This window comes from Saccopteryx bilineata, chromosome 8, assembly GCF_036850765.1.
Source record: "Saccopteryx bilineata isolate mSacBil1 chromosome 8, mSacBil1_pri_phased_curated, whole genome shotgun sequence".
Lineage (NCBI taxonomy): Eukaryota > Metazoa > Chordata > Mammalia > Chiroptera > Emballonuridae > Saccopteryx > Saccopteryx bilineata.
The window spans coordinates 75,932,420-75,954,235 of record NC_089497.1 but is presented as its reverse complement, the minus strand read 5'-3'; the positions used below and the strand labels follow the sequence as shown (position 1 = coordinate 75,954,235).

At 37.3% G+C, this 21,816-nt stretch overlaps 1 protein-coding gene across 2 annotated transcripts in view; it reads left to right on the top strand.

The window, feature by feature from the left end:
- The window catches only part of PIK3CA (phosphatidylinositol-4,5-bisphosphate 3-kinase catalytic subunit alpha), a 97,457-nt gene that overhangs the window by 898 nt on the left and 74,743 nt on the right, over positions 1-21,816 (top strand). The gene's annotated exons all lie outside the window — the stretch shown is intronic.

Below are 21,816 nucleotides of genomic sequence, written 5' to 3'. Positions count from 1 at the left end.
GGTTTAAATCGCCCGGCTGGGGCTTGAAAGAAAACCGGTCCCCCTACCCCGCAGTTCCCCTCTCGCCCTTCCTCTCGAGATTGTTTTTTTCCTTTTGACGGTGACAATCAAATGCATTGGATCTTTCATTCATAGACCTGAGAGAGACCTCGTCTCGTGATTCTTGTCTTTGCTAAGTCTACTCTGTGATGCGGGTTTCGGAGCTCCGAAGTGGTTCGGGGAGACCGGGTAGCGCCCAGGACCGCGGCGGGAGTGGTTTATTTTAGGATGCTAAACTAAAGGAATAGTGGCGACGGCGGCTAGTTACCAGACTCGGGAATCGAAAGCTACTTTCTTAAATGTCAATAACTGGGGAGCTGTTTACATAGCTACTTAAAGGGAAGGGTAAGGGCAGCGCAACAAGAGGAAGCTTTGTGAAAACAACCTGCCTATTGTTTAATGAATTAGAGTTTTGATTTTGTTTTTTGGTGAAGCTTCCTCATTTTAGCGCTGCGCCTTTGTGCACGTGCAGGACATTAGCTGGCGTGATGATGTTTTGAATCGTAGTGTGTGAAACCTGGGAGAACCCCTAGAAAACTTAGGTAGGTAAATTCCTGGTAACTCAAATCGGGTGTTTTCTACGGCTACATTTAAACCACTGCGGGCAATATTGGTGGCACGTTTCCCTGCTGAGAAAGTAGATTCACTGGTTATTTGCTTTCATTGCCCTGAGTAAAATTTATGTGCTGGATTGTCTGTTAAGAAAAGACCTGGTAATACTTAGGATACCATGTTGCCAACTTAATTTGCATAAGTTAGAACACGTTATATCTTTGTTAATCGACTCTTGAAGCAACTGCAGCCTAAGAATTTGTCAATATGTCTCTGTTCGATTTTGAAGATTTTTTTTTTAACTAAAGCGTTGAATTCTGGTTGACAGCATAGATCTCTATCTAAATATGACATGTTCTGGAAATTTTTAAATATCAGATTAACTGCAGTGTCATCAGCCAGAATTATCTGAGGAGGGCCCAGCAGTATGCGTGTTGTTGTTTGAAGTTTTCTCATCTCGTGTTGTGAGATAAAATTAAATAAAATTTCATCAATAACTTTTTCCAAAAGTTTCTTGTAGGTTTTTCACCATTGCGAATTAGGTGATTTAATAAATGATAGCACATCATAAGAGTGATAGCATCATGGTGAACAAAGCAAGAAAATAAATGAATATTAACTTAATATTTTATCATTGACTATGAGCATAAAGTTTGAAAAGCATTGCTAACAGTTTTAGTTAAAGAATTAAAAATGAACCACAAGTAAATGTAAAACAGTGTTTTTATATATCTATTTTTTAAAATTATAAGTAAATTGGACATAGCATTAAAGTCCTGTCACTAAATACAAATACTGTACTAGAACTGAAAAATTACATGAAAATGTATATATTCTCACAGGGCTAGATCTATATAAAAGGGAGACTGTGCGAGCAGTGGCTTTGCCTGGCCCTGTGCATGGAACAGTCCTGGAGACAAGGCTTCCTTCCTGTCAGGATGAAATCCTCTCCATCCCAAATAAGTATTCCCTTAAAAAAAAACAAAACTAAATTTATATATAAAATACTAATATAATAAAGTATATCATAATAACATTTTCCTAAAACAGTTTACTTTGCGTGTAACTTTCCTTATTAGTAGTACCCTTTATTAAGTAAAAAATTTTTAACTTTTGCTATTACCATTTTAAAAAGGCATTTACTCTGTTGATCAGTTATTTGAAAAGAACTAACTTAATCCCTTTTCATCTCTTTAACAACTAGAGTAGCATTAAATGATCAGTTCTTTATTTTATTATTTTAATATCTTGAATGCCAAGGCTAGCATTGCTTCTTTAAATAAAGCATCATAAAAGATTTCATCTCTGGTGAAAATATTTATGACCTTAAAAATTGTGCAACTTCAGCCTGACCTGTGGTGGTGCAGTGGATAGAACATCGATCTGGAATGCTGAGGTTGCAGGTTCAAAACCCCGGGCTTGCCTGGTCAAGGCACATACGAGAAACTACTATGAGCTGATGCTTCCCGCTCCTGCCTCCTTCTCTCTTTCTCCTCTCTCTAGAATCAGTCAATAAAATCTGGGGAAAAAAATAATTGTGCAACTTTAGCAGCCTAAATCTTGAACTATCATGGTTTATATTTTATTAGCACAGTTATCAAACTGCTTTCTTAAATAATATTTATCTTGAGCTGTACAACAGTCTCATAAACAAAGCAGTATTACTATGTCTGAGAAATGATATTTAAATCTATGGTCAGACAGGTGTCAGATGACAAACTCATTGACAAAAACCAATGTTTTCTGACTGCTTTCACTATATCATGCCACTTCTAACTTATTCCAGCCTGCTTTTTAATAGATAAAAAATGTAAGACCCACAGAAGTTTAGTTACTTATGTTAACCTTATATTTGCCATGCATTTTTAATTTCCTATATAGCTTACACAGTAGTTTTCAATGCTGGCTACATACAGGCAGTCCCCGGGTTACAAACAAGATAGGCTCTGCTGGTTTGAAAATGTTTAAGTATTTATATGCACAGAAAGGTAAAAATAAATACTATGTTAAGACAAAAACCTGTTTAAGTTGCATTTAATATGTAAATGTACCTGTTCCAACTTACATACAAATTCAACTTAAGAACAAAGTTTCTACTGAACCTACCTCATTCATAACCCGAGGACTGCCTGTATTAGATTCACCTAGTAAGCTTTTTAAGAAAACCAGTGCCAGGGTCTCATCCCCAAAATTCTGATTTTATTGGTTTAAGATAGAGCCCAGGCATCTGTAATTTTTTTTTTTAAAGTTCACAGGTAATTCTAACAGATAAGATGATAAAGCCCTTGCTTTTAAGGGCCCATATGATTTGGTTCTTCTCTTCTCTAGGTACGGTTCTCCGAGCTCCTGCAGCTCCCCTGCTGAATTACACGTACACTCCGTAACCCATTCTTAACTAGCTGACTCCTACTTACCTTTCATGTCACCTGCTTTGAAAATTCTAGCCTGGGTTAGGTATCCCTGCTTCCTGTTACCATAGCATCTTGTACTCCCACCATCACAGCATTGACTCACTGCATTATAATTGCCTATTTATTTGTCTTTGTCCTTCACCAGGATGTAAATTCCATGAGAACGATAGGGACTCCTGTCTCAAATACAGTTCTATTCTTATTGCCAAGCACAGTAGCCAGTGCATGAAAGGCACTTTATTAACTGAGTAAACAAGCATACTGGCAACAGACTTCCTTACAAATATGTAATTATGTATTTTAAAAACTTTTTATTCCTGCCAAACATATTTAATAATATTGTCATTGAAAATGTACATCCCTGAACTTACCACTCTTATGAATTTCACTTGGAGACAGTTGTGTTGTTGTAAATTATATACAAATTATATCAAGAGTGACAATCTTAAACACACACACATATGCAAAAATAAGGATCATTGTTACACACAAACAGCACTGGAAATCAGGAGACGAATTCAAATCCCATTTCACCATAATTGTTGTGGACTTGGGCAAGTCTCATTCTCTTTGGGCCTCAGTTTTCTCACCTGTAGCACAAAGGAATTGTACTGGTGCTTTATGTGGTATTAGTGTTCTGGCCTTAAAATCCTATAAGCCAGCGGTTCTCAACCTGTGGGTCGCGACCCCGGCGGGGGTCGAACGACCAAAACACAGGGGTCGCCTAAAGTCGTGGCTTTTTGTGTGTCATTATCTTACCTTTTATTTATTTGGTAATTGAGAGTAACATTGCACACAGTGTAATAATGCCTCTGCTGAAGTTTCTTTTTTTTAATTAAAATTTTTATTGATTTTTAGAGAGAGAGATGAAAGGGGCAGGGAGAAAAGGAGGGAAACATCGATATATTGTCCCATTTATTTATACATTCATTGCTTCGACCCCGCCGGGGTCACGACCCACAGGTTGAGAACCGCTGCTATAAGCAATACAAATGTTGGCTTTGGAATCTGAAGCTCCTTAATTCAAAACCTGGCACTTATACTTATTGGTAGAATTACTTTGGACAGATGTGCTATCTGTGTATTAGGTGTAATTGCTACACAGTAGAGTTGTTGAATTAAATGAGATGTATAGATCCTGAAGACTATTTGTCCTGGATCAGGTGTTTAATAAGTGTTCATTTCCTTTCCCCTTCGGCGGCCCTTTGCACTTACCTGAGAGAACAGACGCTTTGCTGACGGCTAGCATTACAGGTGTGACTAGGAACCAAAAATCACTATGGCCTTTATTTCTATTTTATTAGAACTGCATTCCATTGTCAAAAGTGTTAGTCAACCTGCTTGGGAAATAAGTATACCTAGAAGTTTGAACCATGACAGGATTGCAAATTTCAAGCCATCAGTACATCCATAATACATAATATATAATATGAGGGAGAGGAGAGTGTGAATTGATGACCTTACACCATCTCCAAAGATAAATAAAATCAGGCTTGGCTTCCAAAAGAAGGGAACAAATGAAAACTAAGGATGATTTTTTTTTTTTTTTTTTTCATTTTTCTGTAGCTGGAAACAGGGAGAGACAGTCAGACAGACTCCCGCATGCGCCCGACCGGGATCCACCCGGCACGCCTACCAGGGGCGAAGCTCTGCCCACCAGGGGGCGATGCTCTGCCCATCCTAGGCGTCGCCATGTTGCGACCAGAGCCACTCTAGCGCCTGGGGCAGAGGCCACAAAGCCATCCCCAGCGCCCGGGCCATCTTTGCTCCAATGGAGCCTTGGCTGCGGGAGGGGACGAGAGAGACAGAGAGGAAAGCGCGGCGGAGGGGTGGAGAAGCAAATGGGCGCTTCTCCTGTGTGCCCTGGCCGGGAATCGAACCCGGGTCCTCCTCACGCTAGGCCGACGCTCTACCGCTGAGCCAACCGGCCAGGGCCAGGATGATTTTTTTTAAGTCCCAGAAATTTTGGTAAAATCTCTGTTCACCAAAACTTAAAATTCAAGAACCATTATTTAGTAATTTCTAGGAGATGTAGGAAGTAGACTTCTGGGCAGGACTAGTTCCAGAAGGTGAGATTGATTTTTTGTCAAAGTAGCAGTTTCAGATAACAATTAATAGATTGAAGTTGTTAATATTTTTCTCTATTTAGGAGCCATGTTTCTTAATTTTATGTCATTATCTTTCCTTTTATTTATTTGGTAATTGAGAGTAACATTGCACACAGTGTAATGCCTCTGCTGAAGTTTCTTTTTTTAATTAAAATTTTTATTGATTTTTAGAGAGAGAGATGAAAGGGGCAGGGAGAAAAGGAGGGAAACATTGATATATTATTCCATTTATTTATACATTCATTGGTTGATTCTTCTGTGTGCTTTGGGTGGGACTCAAACTAGCAACCTTGGCATATCTGGACGATGCTCTAACCAACTGAGCTATCATCAGGGCAGGGCCTGAAGTTTCTTGCTGTAAATCTTATTTTTGTATACATTAAATTGACTTGCCTCATTTTTTTCTTAAGTTTATGTTTAAAGGGAATCTTATTAACAATCTTTTGGGGAAAAGAGTACTGTAATAGAAATTTAAAACTGTGGGCAGAAGACACTGAAATATTAGGTTATAAAAAAAATATCAGGTAAAACGTGAAGTCTGAGGATTCAGTTTGACGGCTTGTATAGATTTCTCAACCTTAGATATACTGATAGTGTTTTATATCTATGTATCATTTACATTTAATCCTTTATTATTTGAATCAACTGATTCTGATTAAGGAAGTTTTAGGTGTTCTTTCTTCCTCTCCTCTACTATACAGTTTGGGAAGTTTAAAGTTATAAAGCTCCAATGAAGAGTTTGTATATTTGTAATAAAAGTGGTAGCTTAGAACTTTTTCCTCAAGTTTATTTTTTTTAAGTGAAACTCTTTTTAGTAAAGATTATAGAGCTCTGGTCTGGCTGGTTGAGAGACTAAATTCCAATCCCAAACTGCTACTTTGTTTTTGTGTTTAGGAGATTATATCACATCTTGCCTCTTTTTCTGCATTGACCAATAGGAATTGTAATATGTTACTTGTTAAGTAACTCATATAATTAATAAGATAATTTAAATGATCCCAAATTGCATAAAATTATTTATGGTATAATGTGTATATAGTAATTATTGTTTTAAATTTGTATCTAATACAAGAATATAACGTGTTTCATATTTGGCCTGACAAATATTCATTTCTTCTGTATCATTTTAGTATTTAGCTTGATAATTTATCTAAATTGAACTCATTTATAAAAGGTTAAGTTTTAGTAACTTTGAGCATATAATTACAATTGTTGACAAAGGAATCTTTGTATCAGGACTAGCATTGCCATTTGAAATAAACATGGGGTTTAAAAAATAATAAGAATTCTTACAGATCATGCTTATCTAGTACACTTACGAGTTTAAATATTTGTTTAGCAGAAACCAAAGAAGTCAGTGCTGCGATGTGAAAAAGGCTGCATTAGAATGGAATCATTCAGCTCAGATCACAACTCCCTTGCCTAACTCACCAGGAGTTAATGAGACTCAGTGGACAGATACATCTTTTAAAGTACTATAGAAATCTAAAGCAATATTATGAAGATAATTTTAAGCATGAATTTTTAAACGGGAGAAGGCCATGTTTATATTCATTCTTGTATTCTCAGCACCTAGTATGGTGACCAATAAGCATTGATGGTTTTGGAGTACATCATAATTGGGAATCAAAATACTTCTCTGTCATTTACTAGCTATATTCTTTAAACTATCTGAAAAATAAGTAAATTGCTATGTGGCGGTCTTATTTGATCATTTATTAAGTATAGAATTGAAGTATATAAGAACTATATTTCCATAAGTTGTTAACTAGTTACATATTTTTCTTGATATTTGGAGACTTTTTTACAAAGACTGATAGGTTACGGAGAGGCTGTTTGCTGTGGTGAGAACACTGAATCAGGGAACTGAAAAACTGGGTTCCCTATTGCACTGCTAACTAGCTCTTTCGCCTTAGATCTTAACCTTTCAGCACTGGTTTGTTTACGTGCAAAATTTCCAAGTTTCTTTACAAACCCCAAAATTTGAGATTACTAGTATTGTAAAGTTTATTTCTGATTTCAGGGAAGATGAAAGCAAGCTGCTCTTTTGAGGGAGGACAGTTTATCTGTTTGTGGTATTTTCAGAAGCTAAAATCATTTTGTGTGGCTGTTCATAAAGTTGCACAGATTTGAAGGCCCTTGTGTGAAATTCTGTAGTCAAGACATGCTCCCATCAGAAAAGAATGGACTGGAAATATTTTGCTTTCCTTTCTGAAACCACCAGTGACTTTGAAAACTCAGACTTAATGCAGGCCTGGCCATTTTGCTTACTAGCACTGAGAGCAACTTAATGACTGATGGACATTGAGAGTAGATCATCCATTGCACACCGGTTGCCAGGGTTATGAAGGCTAGCAAACTTGTCGCAGCACTCTTAATAGCCACTGGCTACAATCCGTGTTAAAGACTAGGAAAACACATCCCATAATTTCCTTTGGTAACCGATCCTGCTTCATGATTATGAGAAAATGTGTGGAAATGTTAGAAACCTAATTCCAGAGGCATAGTAAGCCTCTTTTTTTCTAGATATATCCTCTGTTGTACAGACAAATATAGGGTTAACAAAGATCATTGTCCTTGATTGAAGGTATTTTGCTATTGATTTGTTGCTTCTATAAATGTTCAAATTATTCATCGTCGACTTTTGAATATTTTTAAACCAGCAAATTGTTAGGTAATGAGATATTATTTAAAGTTATTTTGAGTATGTACTCATTTTCAATAAGCTAAGCATATTCTGTGGCTTATTTTTCTTTAAAAGATTATATTTTTGCAAGTACCTTTCTGATGGACTGATTACATACAGGTCTAGAGTTGAAAGTACTGTTGCATTTTAAAACTATTTACTACCTATAGCCTAAAAGCAAGTGAATTGTGTTTGCTTTTCCTTAGGAAGTTAATGTCTTTGCAAGTGAAAAACCCTCAGAGTTTTTTTGCTAAATAATTTACTATTCTGTGAATATAGATTTATGGAGCACGTCACCAACTGTAAAGCAACATTAATGTGGAATATAATATTGTAGGGAAAAAGATTGAAATTAGAAATTATGATAAAGCCCAATCTAAAATCAAACTATACATGACAGCAGAAGGGAAAATTATATTTTCAAACTGTCATTTTTATAGTTACAAATATTAGAAATAATATCTTTTTAATTTAAATCATTTTTGTTTTTCAATTACAGTTGACATACAATATTGTATTAGTCTTGGGTGTACATCCTTAAACATTATGCAAGTTATGAAGTGATCAATAAATCTCGTACCCATCTGAAACCATGCATAGTTATTAGAATATTATTGACTATATTCCTTATGCTGTACTTCATATCCCCATGACTGTTCTGTAACTACCAATTTGTACTTCTTAATCTTTTCACCTTCTTCATCCATCCCCCCAACCCACCTCCCATCTGGCAACCTTCAAAGTGTTCCCTGTATCTGTGAGTCTGTTTCTGTTCTTCTTTATTTTGTTTTGTAGATTAATTTATTTAAATTTTTATTGAATTTATTGGGTGACATTGGTTAATAAAATTATATAGGTTTCAGATATGCAATTCTATAATGCATCATCTGTATATTGTATTGTGTGTTAATCACCCCAAATAGAGTATTCTTCTATCACCATTTACCCCTCCTTTATCCTCTGCCTCTCTCACCTCCTTTCCCTCTTGTAACCCCCATACTGTTGTCCATGTCTATGGGGTATTTTATTTATGTTTTTGCTTAAAGATTCAGTTGTTGGTAACTATGTATTGCCATTTTATTATTCATATTTTTTTAATCTTTTTTTTTCTTCTTCTTAAGGAAGATTCTAACTTTTCTGGGTTTTTTTTTTTTTTTTTTTTTTTTTTTCCTGAAGTTGGAAACGGGGAAAGACAGACAGACTCCCGCAGGCGCCCGACCGGGATCCACCTGGCACGCCCACTAGGGGCGAAGCTCTGCCCACCAGGGGGCGATGCTCTGCCCCTCCGGGGCGTTGCTCTGCCGCGACCAGAGCCACTCCAGCGCCTGGGGCAGAGGCCAAGGAGCCATCCCCAGCGCCCGGGCCATCTTTGCTCCAATGGAGCCTTGGCTGCGGGAGGGGAAGAGAGAGACAGAGAGGAAGGGGGGGGTGGAGAAGCAGATGGGCGCTTCTCCTATGTGCCCTGGCCGAGAATCGAACCCGGGTCCCCCGCACGCCAGGCCGACGCTCTACCGCTGAGCCAACCGGTCAGGGCCGACCCTTTAACTTTTCATGTACAATTAATTTTGTTTTTCCTTGTCTGGAAAGTTCTTTATAGCCCTTCAATTGTAAATGACAGCTTTGCTGGGTAGAGTCATCTTGGTTGTAGGTCCTTACTTTTCATCACTTTGAATATTTCTTGCCACTTCCTTTAGCCTGCAAAGTTTCTTTTTTTTTTTTTAATTTTATTTTTTTAATGGGGCGACATCAATAAATCAGGATACATATATTCAAAGATAACAAGTCCAGGTTATCTTGTCTTTCAATTTGTTGCATACCCATCACCCAAAGTCAGATTGTCCTCTGTCGTCTTCTATCTAGTTTTCTTTGTGCCCCTCCCCCTTTCCCTCTCCCTTTCCCCCCTCCTCCCCCAACCACCACACTCTTATCAATGTCTCTTAGTTTCACTTTTATGTCCCACCTACGTATGGAATAATGCAGTTCCTGTTTTTTTCTGATTTACTTATTTCACTTCGTATAATGTTATCAAGATCCCACCATTTTGCTGTAAATGATCCGATGTCATCATTTCTTATGGCTGAGTAGTATTCCATAGTATATATGTGCCACATCTTCTTTATCCAGTCATCTATTGAAGGGCTTTTTGGTTGTTTCCATGTCCTGGCCACTGTGAACAATGCTGCAATGAACATGGGGCTGCATGTGTCTTTACGTATCAATGTTTCTGAGTTTTGGGGTATATACCCAGTAGAGGGATTGCTGGGTCATAAGGTAGTTCTATTTTCAGTGTTTTGAGGAACCACCATACTTTCCTCCATAATGGTTGTACTACTTTACATTCCCACCAACAGTGGATGAGGGTTCCTTTTTCTCCACAGTCTCTCCAACATTTGCTATTACCTGTCTTGTTAATAATAGCTAATCTAACAGGTGTGAGGTGGTATCTCATTGCAGTTTTGATTTGCATTTCTCTAATAGCTAAAGAAGATGAGCATCTTTTCATATATCTGTTGGCCATTTGTACTTCCTCCTGGGAGAAGTGTCTGTTCATGTCCTCTTCCCATTTTTTTATTGGATTGTTTGTTTGTTTGTTGTTGAGTTTTATGAGTTCTTTGTATATTTTGGATATTAGGCCCTTATCTGAGCTGTTGTTTGAAAATATCATTTCCCATTTAGTTGGCTGTCTGTTTATTTTGTTATCAGTTTCTCTTGCTGAGCAAAAACTTCTTAGTCTGATGTAGTCCCATTCATTAATTTTTGCCTTCACTTCTCTTGCCATTGGAGTCAAATTCATAAAATGCTCTTTAAAACCCAGGTCCATGAGTTTAGTACCTATGTCTTTTCTACAAAGTTTCTGTTGAGAAATCAGCTGACAATCTTATGGGAGCTCCCTTTAAGGTAACTAACTGCTTTTCCCTAGCGGCTTTTAAATTCTCTCTTTGCCTTTAAACACATTGTGATGTGTTTTGGTGTGGACCTTTTTTGGGACTCTCTCTTCTTGGACATGTATGTCTATTTCCTTAACCAGGATAGGGAAGTTTTTAGTCATTATTTTTTAAAGGTTTTTAATTTCTTGCTCTATCGCTTCTCCTTCTGGCACCCTCCTGATGTGAATGTTGGTACTATTGAAGTTGTCCCACAGGCTCCTTACACTATCACTTTTTTGTTCTTTTTTTTTCTTTTTGCTGTTCTGATATTTCAAATCACTGTTTTGATTTTTAGTGTCATGTACTCTGCTGTTGATTCCCTTCCTTTCACTTCTGCTGGTTCTTTTTTGTAGTGTCCTTTTTTATGCTGTCAAAGTCCTCACTACGTTCACTGAGCATCCCTGTAACCAGTCTCTATTTTGCTTAGTTCTTTTTCTGGACTTTTGTTCTGTTCTTTCATTTGGGACATGTTCCTTTGTCTCCTCATTTTGGCAGCCTCCCTGTATGTGTTTCTATGTATCAAGTAGAGCTGCTCTGTCTCCCAGGTCTGGTAGAGGGGCCTGATGTAGTAGGTGTTCTATAGTGTCTACTAGCAGAGCCTCCCAGTCACTCAGGCGAGGCACTCCAGGTGCCCCCCCCCAACTGTGTGGGCTGTGTACACCCTCCTGTTGTAGTTGAGCCTTGATTGCTGTTGGCCTTTCAAGGGGAGAGATTTACCCCCATGCTTATCAGCTTCAAGGACTGGCTGCCACCACCGACCACTGTGGAGGATAAACTGGAGGTGGCTGGGTAGTGATGCTTTGACTTGCTCTGAAACTATCCACTAGTGAGCTGCCTCTGGGGCCTCCCAGGAGGTGCAGGCTTGGCTCAACTGCTACCTGTGTTCTACCTGAGGCCAACCAGCATGATCAACAAAGTGATCTGCAGATTGCTGTTACTTGTGCTGGGTTTAGAGGTGCTCAGGTGAGGCTAGGCTGCAAACCAAGGCCAGCTGCTGATAGTGCCAGGCCTGAGGCTACTTAGCAAGAGCTATAGAGATCGCTCAGGCCAGATGCTGCCTGTTTGAAAGATTGTAGGAAAATCTGAATCATGAACCAAAACAGGCCGTTTGTATGAAAAGCCACTGGAATCAGCTTGGGCCAGCAAGTTGGGTCGGTCTCAGGGGATCACCAGTGCAGATAGAATAGTGTGAGTCAGGTTGATGGAAATTCAGCTATGGCCCTAGCCTGCTGCCTCTGTGGGGGTGGGAGAGTGTCTCAGACAAGGAATAATAGCCTCTGCCAGCACTTTTGTTTGGCAGAATGCTACCCCTCTCAGCCCTTCAGTTTTTCACTGTGTATCCATGGTTCTTTTAAAGCTGCTCCCCCAGCACTGGAGCTCAGAGCAGGTAAGTCTGAGTGAGTCCATGTATGGGCCCTTTAAAAGGAACTGCCTGGGACTCTAGCAGTCCTCTGTGTCACTCAGCCACAATCCCTTCTGGTTTTAACAGCCAGAATTTATGGGGAGTTCTCTTTCTGGCACTGGAACCCTGGCCTTGGGTGCATGGTGTTGGGCTGGGACTCCTCCCTCCTCATAGGGGATGGCCATACCAAGACACCCCCTCCTGATTTTTATCCTCCACTTGTGGGTGTGGCACTAGCCTATTCTGCATCTCTGCCCCTCCTACCAGTCTCAATGTGACTTCTTTTTTAAATCCCCTTATTGTAAGACTTCCATTCAGCATGGTTCTGATGATGGTTCTGTAATTTTGATGTGGTTGTGGGATGATGCAAATGCCACATTTACCAATGCTGCCATCTTGACTGGAAGTCCGAGTAACATCATTTTAAGTTATTTTCCATATAAAGATTTTCTTAAAATCTAGTGGCTATTATTTACAGTTGAGATCCTGATACACAGCATCCTAAAGTATTTATGAGATATTTGTATTCTTTCTTTCTATATACTAGTTGTAAAAGTTGAACATGACTTTTTCAAAGCACTTGCTATATTTGATCATTACAATAGTAGTAAAACTCAAAGCAATTTAGAATATTAGCAATTTTATAGTGTAGAAGCTGGTTGCTTCTTTGTATTCTCTTCACTACCAATAATCAACTTTCATCTTTCTTAGTGTTATTATGGACCTCCAGATTTTCAAAATCACTGAATAATTTTGACTATTTCAATACAAGCCAGATCTTTTTATACCTATGTGATGTTCACAAACACTACTAATATACAACTAAACACATCTACTAATGTATAGCTACTAACACACAGCTAAATGTATCATGATGTGGTCTTTTTTCTTAAGTGTAAATATCAGACATTTAAATGAGTGCATTCCTTCTCCAAATCATTTGTTTCCCAACCAAAATGGGGCAAATAATTTGAAACAGGACAGAATATTTGAAGTCAGGACAGTCTTGGAAAATCCACAAAAAAGATCAGTGTACTTAGGCTTCTTTTCTTTTCCTTTTCTTCTCCTAAATCTATTTCCATAGTGGTTAAGAGTGTCTGCTCTGGAGCCAGACTGCTGAGATTACTAGTTTTGTAACTTAGGGCAAGATATTTAAGTTATCTGGGTTAAATAGTCTCTGAGTTAGTACGTATTTTCTCATTTGTAAAAGAGGGACACTAATAGTACCTATGTCATAATATTATGATGAAGATAAAGTGACTAATACGTGAAAGCATTTAGAATAATGCCTAGCATTACATATTATTATGGTAAGCACTCAAATACCTGTAGGCTCCCTGACAGCAAGAACCATGTAATCTCAATTTATTTGGGAAATTTAATATTATATTATGAACTGAATTCTGTCTATTCTGTAGATTTACTAATGGACCCAATCTCTGAAGAGTAAACAATAAAGTTGCCTTCTAACAAGCTTCTTGACATAGTGCTTGCTTTTTTTGTTTTATTATAACTTTTGAAGTTTTATTATAGCTCTGGAAATCTGAATTCTGTTTCATACCTAATTCTAAAAGAAGATAGCACATGGAGATTAAGGTTGATAGGAATGGGAAATTAAGCTTGATAGGAATGAGGGATTAATGGACAGAGGTATTAAGGTATTACGTATAGTCTGATCTTCCTGTGGATTGATTTTACCTATCCATTCCTGGAATCTCAAAGTCCCGAGCAGATACCTTAAAAGCACTGTGACTTTGAAGCAATATTTGTTTTGTGCTACTAGGTATTTCCTTTCCCTAACTTTCTTCATGTACTAAAGACAGTAGTTGTGTCATATTGTCACATAGTCCGTATGTTACCAGGCTCTTATAGATTTTTCATGTCATGTTTTTTTAAGGTTCTTTGTATCTCACTTGCCCATAATACTTGTTATGAAGGCTTTATTGAATACAGTATGTACTCTTTTGTATATCATTGTTTGCTACCTAGTTTATGCTAATTGAACATTATATAAATCTTATTCATTTATGTGAAAATAAGGAAAGCAACTATATGTTTTGATTATTTTCATCAGTTTAATCTCTAAGTCTTTGCCTTTAATCACTAAGGTAAGCTACCTAGCATCAGTGATACAGGTTTCTGTGGCACCATCTACCTGGTTTCAGTACTATTGTTGGTAGTTTATATAAATGAGACTATATTTTATTTAAGTTTTGGTAACTATATATGAGATTACATTGTCTTACCTCTTACTTTTTAGCAGTGTTGTTTAGACTGCTTTTGATAGGCTTATAAGATAACTTGTTCTTTTTAACTTGATGATCCCATAGTTTATATCTCTCATCTGCAAGGCTAATAATAATTTTTAAAACCCATACACTTTTTTTTTAATTTTTTTAAGTATGAATTATCTTTTTTTTAATTATTTTTATTTATTCATTTTAGAGAGGAGAGGGAGAGACAGAGAGAGAGAGAGAAAGGGGGGAGGAGCGGAAAGCATCAACTCCCATATGTGCCTTGACCAGGCAAACCCAGGGTTTCGAACCGGCGACCTCAGCATTTCCAGGTCGACGCTTTATCCACTGCACCACCACAGGTCAGGCTAAAACCCATGCACTTTTAAAACCTACATATATTGTTATGAATTTATATGGAGATTGCTTTAGAAAGGGTCTGTAATTTTTGGCATAATTGTTCAAAATATTTCATTGTTACTTTAAAATAATTATCAATCATACTTTCAAACATTTTTAATGCATGTACAACTATTGAATATATAAAATTTAGTCTCTTTTGGGGGGTAGTATGCACAGTAAAAAAATCAAACCTAACTGTAGTACCGTTGGAGAGTTTATTGTCCTACTCTGTGGTTATGACTAACCTAGGCATTGAAGTTAAGAATTAACTACTTATTTTTAAATGGCATCATAAAGAATTATACAATAGTTGACAACCTGTGGGGGAAAAATTCCTTTATTCTCTAAATCAGGTTGGGAACCTATGGCTCACGAGCTAGATGTGGCTCTTTTGATGGCTGCATCTGGCTCACAGACGAATCTTTAATTTAAAAAAATGTTAAAAATATAAAATATTCTCATGTATTACAATCCATTCATTTCCTACCGCTCATGTTCATGGTTGCGGGTGGCTGGAGCCAATCACAGCTGTCCTCTGGACAACACCAAATTTTTATTGGATAATGCTTAACGTACACGGGTCATTGTATGGCTCTCACAGAATTACATTTTAAAATATGTTGCGTTTATGGCTCTCAGCCAAAAAGGTTCCTGACCCCTGCTCTAAATGTACACGTTAGTGTGTATATTGTGAGTTACCTCAAACCCAAACTTTAATATCATTATTCTGGGAAAAGGGGACTATTTATGGACTTTACCTATGTTATATCCCTAATCCTCACAATAGTACTTCTATACATAAGTAATATCTCAGATTTCACAGATTAGAAAACTGCAGTTCCACATCTAATCGGTACAGCAGAGTCTCATCGCATTACTTTACATGAATTCTACTATATGTACCCGGCCAAAAGTAAAACCATGATTGAAAGTAATCATTTAAATATTGTAGTGACATCCCACTGCTGAGCTTTTGCTTCAGAGTAAATATGAAATTAAAGCTGTGTATTTGTTGTTGCTTCAACTGGTTTCAATGTGTAGCTGTGAAAACCCCACTGTGCTGACTGTGGTTCTGTTATTCAGACATATTTAATGTTCAGACAACACGGCTTCTCCTACCAAGCATCTAGTTTTTGACCAAAGAAACAGCAACTTTTTCTAGTGCTGGAGGAAAAACTGCTATTTTAGACTTACTGAGAAATTGTATTGCTTTCCAAGTTGGCCATGCTGTTACAGCCACAGCAAGCTATCATCTGTGCATGTACGTTCTCTCTGACACAGGCATACATGTGCATAAGCCCACTTCTTTGCAATACTACCTATATTTTAATTGCATATATAATTTTAGTGTGTGTTCTGGATTGCTATATATGTAATATTTTCCTATGAAACATTTCTTTAAAAGGTGGTGTAAAAAGAAAAGGTGGTGTAAAAAGAAAAGGTGTACGTTGTAATTTGATTTAAGAGATTTTTCAAGGAAAAATGTTGACTTTGTACATCCACAGACTGTTGTTTTCATATACCCAGGTTCTAGCACATTGCCATGCACAAGGTTTATTGAATAAAGGAGAAAATGTTTAATCACTCAGCTACTTATTTTTAAAAATGTAAATATGCATACAGTGATCATATGTTTCTCAGCTGAAATTTTGAAGGCTCTTTTGAAAAACCTGCTTCATTCCCTAGGTTACTTTTTTTTTTTTCTAGATTGGTTACTTTTTAAGTCCTATTAGAACAGTATGGAAATAGAATATTAGAAACTACAACTCTCACAATATCTGGCCCTAATGTGACAACTTGACTTACTGTTATATATGTTTCTTTCCTTTCCTTTTATTCTTTTGTATGTATAAGGATTCATTGAAGAAAAGTCAACCATGCTAAGCAGGAGTTATTTTATGAAAACTTGGTGTTTGCTCTTTCACCTAGATAAATGGAAAGGCTAGAAGATAGAAAATGTAAATAATGTTACAAATCTATATATTACTCTCACCGCCTTATGTTATATTCATTCCCTTTATACAAACCCACTTTTTGAATGTTCTTTCTAATCTGTGTGGGGAAGTAGAACTTCACCTAGAGCCTTGGAAAGAGAAAACTGTGCCCTGACTCCCATGTGCCATTCTTTCTACCTGGCCAGAAGACATGTCTAGCAGGTCAAAAAAACATGATCTCACTTAGGTTGCTGGAGAAAGAAAGGTTTGATGCAGTGAAATAGGACGTTTGCTAATAATTCTACATCAGACCCAGAATAGCTAACCTGCCTGCTAACAACGTGACACTGAATAAACCACATGTTTTATGAGCCTAAACGTTGCTGCTGAATGGCTAGGGACTGCAAGAGATGTTTCTAGAGCAGGGGTCCCCGAACTTTTTACACAGGGGACCAGTTCACTGTCCCTCAGACCGTTGGAGGGCCGGACTATAAAAAAAACTATGAACAAATCCCTATGCACACTGCACATATCTTATTTTAAAATAAAAAAACAAAACGGGAACAAATACAATATTTAAAATAAAGAACAAGTAAATTGAAATCAACAAACTGACCAGTATTTCAATGGGAACTATGCTCCTCTCACTGACCACCAATGAAAGAGGTACCCCTTCCAGAAGTGCGGCGGGGGCTGGATAAATGGCCTCAGGGGGCCGCATGTGGCCCGCGTGCCGTAGTTTGGGGACCCGTTCTAGAGTGATGTGTTCCAGAAATGAGCTTGGGCACACAAACTACAGATTTGGAATTCAGATAAAATAGTAACTCTGAATAAAATAGGAGTAAAAATAATTCAACAGTACATTGTCCTATTTTATGATTACATGTAGGAAGATCCTAAGAATGCATAGATGGCTTAATATGAAATTTTATAATGCATAGGTGAATAAACCTGATGAGGGAAATAAAGATTATGTCAGTAAATATGGAGAAGAAATTAATAATTTCCTTTTCTTTTTTTAAAAATACCAGGAATGAGTAGAACTTTCCTTACTAAAATATATCAAACTAAAAGCTAAAGTAATAATTACTGTTGAAACACTAGAGAAGTAATCATTATAAAACACTCTGAAACCCATTATCGTACATTATTATATAACATTGTTCTGGAAGTTTTGACCAATAAAATAAGACCAGAATATATAAATTATGAAAGGAGTAAATATAGAAAAAGCCGAACAATTCCATTTTTAGGGTAATACGATTACATTTTTAGGAAAACCAAGAGTCAACTGAGAAATTATTAGAATAAAAGTGTAGAGGCCCTCCCTCTCCCCTTTCTCTCCTTCTTCCCCTCCAGCAGCCAGTGGCTCAGTTGGTTTGAGCTTCCTCCCTGGGTGCTGAGGATAGCTTGGCTGATTGGAGCATCGACCCCAGACAGAGCTGCCAGGCGGATCCTGGGTCAGGAAGTATGCGCCAGTCTGTCTCACTATCTCTCCTCCTCTCACTTAAGAAAAGAAAAGAAAAAAAGAACATAGAGTAACTAGATTTAAGACAAATACTTTAAAATCAATAGTTCTTAGCAGTAATTATTTAGAAAATGTAATAGGAAAAGTAATCATTTTTAAACAATAATAGAAAATATAAAATTATTTTAATAAGAAATATGTGAGCCTATGTAAAAAGACCTAAAAACTTTAGGGTCATGAGCAGGGCTGAGGAAGGTACCGCACAGAGAGATATAGGAAGAATATCATGTTTCTAAATGAGAAACCTAACTATTACAAATATCAGTTTTTCTTAAATTAACTTACAGATTTAGCATAATTCTAATTTTTTAATGTGTTTGAGATATCAATGAGATAATTCTTAATTTTGTCCAAGACACTAAACAGGTAGAAGTGAGATAACTTTTAAGTAAAAAATTAAGAACAGTGACAAAGAGCTAACTAGTTCTACAACTCTATCAGACATCAAAACATACTATAAAATTATGGTAAATAAAATAGTTGGATACTGACATAAGCATTGGTAGTAATATTGGTGAAAGGAGATCAAAATCCCAGAAATAGACATTCTATTTATAATAAATAGTATAATAAAAGCATAATCGGAAGTTAGTAGAAAAGAAAACATCCGGTAAATGTTTTTTCAGTGTTAGTTGGAAAAACAAAGCTGATTTGAATCTTTATCTCATCTTAAATAGTAAGATAAATTCCAGTAAATTAAAGAGTTGGTTGAAATAAATATGCTTATGCTAATCTCATTTAAGAAAGATATTTATCTAGGTGGGGAAATACTTTCTTTTCCTCTTCTTTTCCAAGTGAGAGGAGGGGAGATAGAGAGACAGACTCCCACATGCACTCCCAACGGGATCCATCCAGCAACCCCCGTCTGGGGCTCATGCTCTGCCTGTCTGGGGCCATGCTTACAACCGAGCTATTTTTGAAGGTAGAGGCTCCAGAGAGCCATCCTCGGACCCCGGGGCTAACACGCTCAAACCATTCAAGCCATGGCTTTTGGAGGGGAAGAGAGAGAGAAGTGTGGGGGGAGTGGAGAAGCAGGTCATCGCTTCTACTGTTGCCCTGACTAGAAATCAAACCTGGGACATCCACATGCGGGGCTGACACTCTGCCACTGAGCCAACCATCCCGGGCCAATACTTTTCAAATTTCAAAGAATTGGAAGGACTTGTGAGAGGAAAGTTCATTACATTTGACTCAAAACATTGACATTTATTCTTTTTCTTCTACCCCCCTCTCTTCCCAGTACAAATGAACAGATTAAAAGATGTGCAAACCAGGATTAGGAATTTGTTTTAAAAAATGTAATAGACAAATGTTAATGCCAATTTTATTATTTTGGGGGTGATCAAACCACTTTATTGAGGGGCTTCTGAGGAGGGTCCAAGGACTGAGAGGCCAATGAGATCAAATATCCTCGGTCCAATGGGCTCTCTCCAGCTTCACAATTGCAGAAAGCCATATATTTATTTTTACATTTTTATAGTATATTTTGTTGATTTTAGAGAGAGAGGAAGGAAAGGAGAGAGAGAGAGAGAGAGAGAGAGAGAGAGAGATATCGATCTGTTCCTGTATGCGTCCTGACCCCCCTGATCAAACTGCCAACCTCTGTGCCTTGGGAAGACACTCTAACCAACTGAGTTATCCAGCCAGGGCTTTATCTTTAAATTTTAACATGTTCATACAAATACTTTCAAAAACACCAAGATTAAAAAAACCCACAGTCCAAAAACAAAAAAGCACTGTGATTTGTGTAGATCCGTGAGCATAGAACTGAGATAACAAGTTCATTTACTAACGAGGAGATAAAAGCATATAGGAAATGTTTTCCCTGACAGGTCATCAAAGAAGTGAAACTTCTTTAAGATGCAGTGAAACAGTTTGACTTTTTTGAGTTAGCAATAAGTTTTTCCTGATGGCAGTGTTGTTAGTGAAGGTGCCATGAAATATACTTGCCCATATATTTCTATTGGCAGTCTGAATTGATTCAGTTCTTTTGGAAAGCAATTCAGCAGTTTTTGTGCCTTTACAAATAACATATGCTCACAAAAATTAGGGGATATTTTATAGCTTCATATTCATTTTGAAATATCCTGTAATCTTTGTGAGCAGTATACCGTATTTTTCACTCCATCAAAAATGCACCTGACCATAAGATGCACCTAGGATTTTAAGGAGGAAAATGAGAAAAAAATACTCAGAACCAAATGGTGTGTTAAAATATTTAATAAAATATAACCACAATAATATTTCAACAATGTAAACTCAACAGCAATATTAACAACCATTAGCACTGTTATTAACAAATGAGAAGAGACTTTAATTGTTCAAATACTCTTCTGGTTGTCCGGAAACCCCAGGAACTCATCCTTGCTAGTGTCAGAATTTACAAAGCTCAGTTGCTCACAATCACTGGTATCACTTTCTTCACTATTTTCACATATGATAGCATCTTCAGTGCCATCTAAAATTGCTAATGCCACATTTTTTGAATGATGTACCACAGTTTCATTCATACCATGGCAGGTATGATTACACTCCCACTGGTGCTCATTCTACATATGTTTACTGACACAGTGCCCTGCAGCAGCTAAAAACAATGAACATTCACTCCATAACATGCACAGGCATTTTCCCATCCACTTTGGGGGGGGGGGGTGCATCTTATGGAGCAAAAAATAAGGTATATATATCTGAGATTGCTGGTTCAGAACCCTGGCTTACCTGGTCAAGGCACATACAGGAAGCAACTACTATGAGCTGATGCTTCCAGCTTCTACCCCCTCTTCTCTCTCTCTCCTCTCTCTCTAAAAATTAATAAATAAAATTTAAAAAAATTTAAATGAACATTTCAGATCCAAATTACGTCTAAACTATAGAACAGCCATCATTCAGAACCACCTGAAATCTGACTGAATGGAAGTCCTTCAACTAGAGAATTCAAGAAGAGCCACATTGAGACTGGTAGGAGAGGAGAGATGCAAAATGGTCTGGCCTCCCACACACGTGGCAGATATCTCAGCTGCAAAGATCCCCTCTGAGAAGCGAGAGGTCCCAGCACACACCAGGCCCCCAGTCCACCCAAGCTGTTTCCAGTGGCTTTTCCATATGAGTGGCCAGTCTTGGCTCATGCTTCAGATTTTCCTAGATTAACATTTTAATCTTGTATTTCCATTGCAGTATTATATATAATGAAGGAAATTTTAAAATAGTTCAAGTATTCAACAAGTAAACTTTGTAGTGTCTCCTAGCAATAGGTTAGTCATAAAAGACTTTTGAGTATGAAGAGTTTACAATTATTTGAAGAAATATTTTTTATTTGGAAAGATGAAAATACAAAGTTATTATACTATATAAGTACAATTACATAAACCAATATGCAGAGGAAAAAAAGCTGTGAAAGAATATATCAAACAATGTTAATAATGGTTGTTTCAGACACAGTTTTAACTATTTTGTTTTCCTCGTTCTTCTGTGCCCCCTTGTATTTCAAGTAGGTATTTCGAACACAGTCCTAGATCTTAATAGACACTTCAGTCCTTAAGTGAATGAATTTCTGTTAATAATTATGAGTTTTACATTGAAAGAAATATGAATAC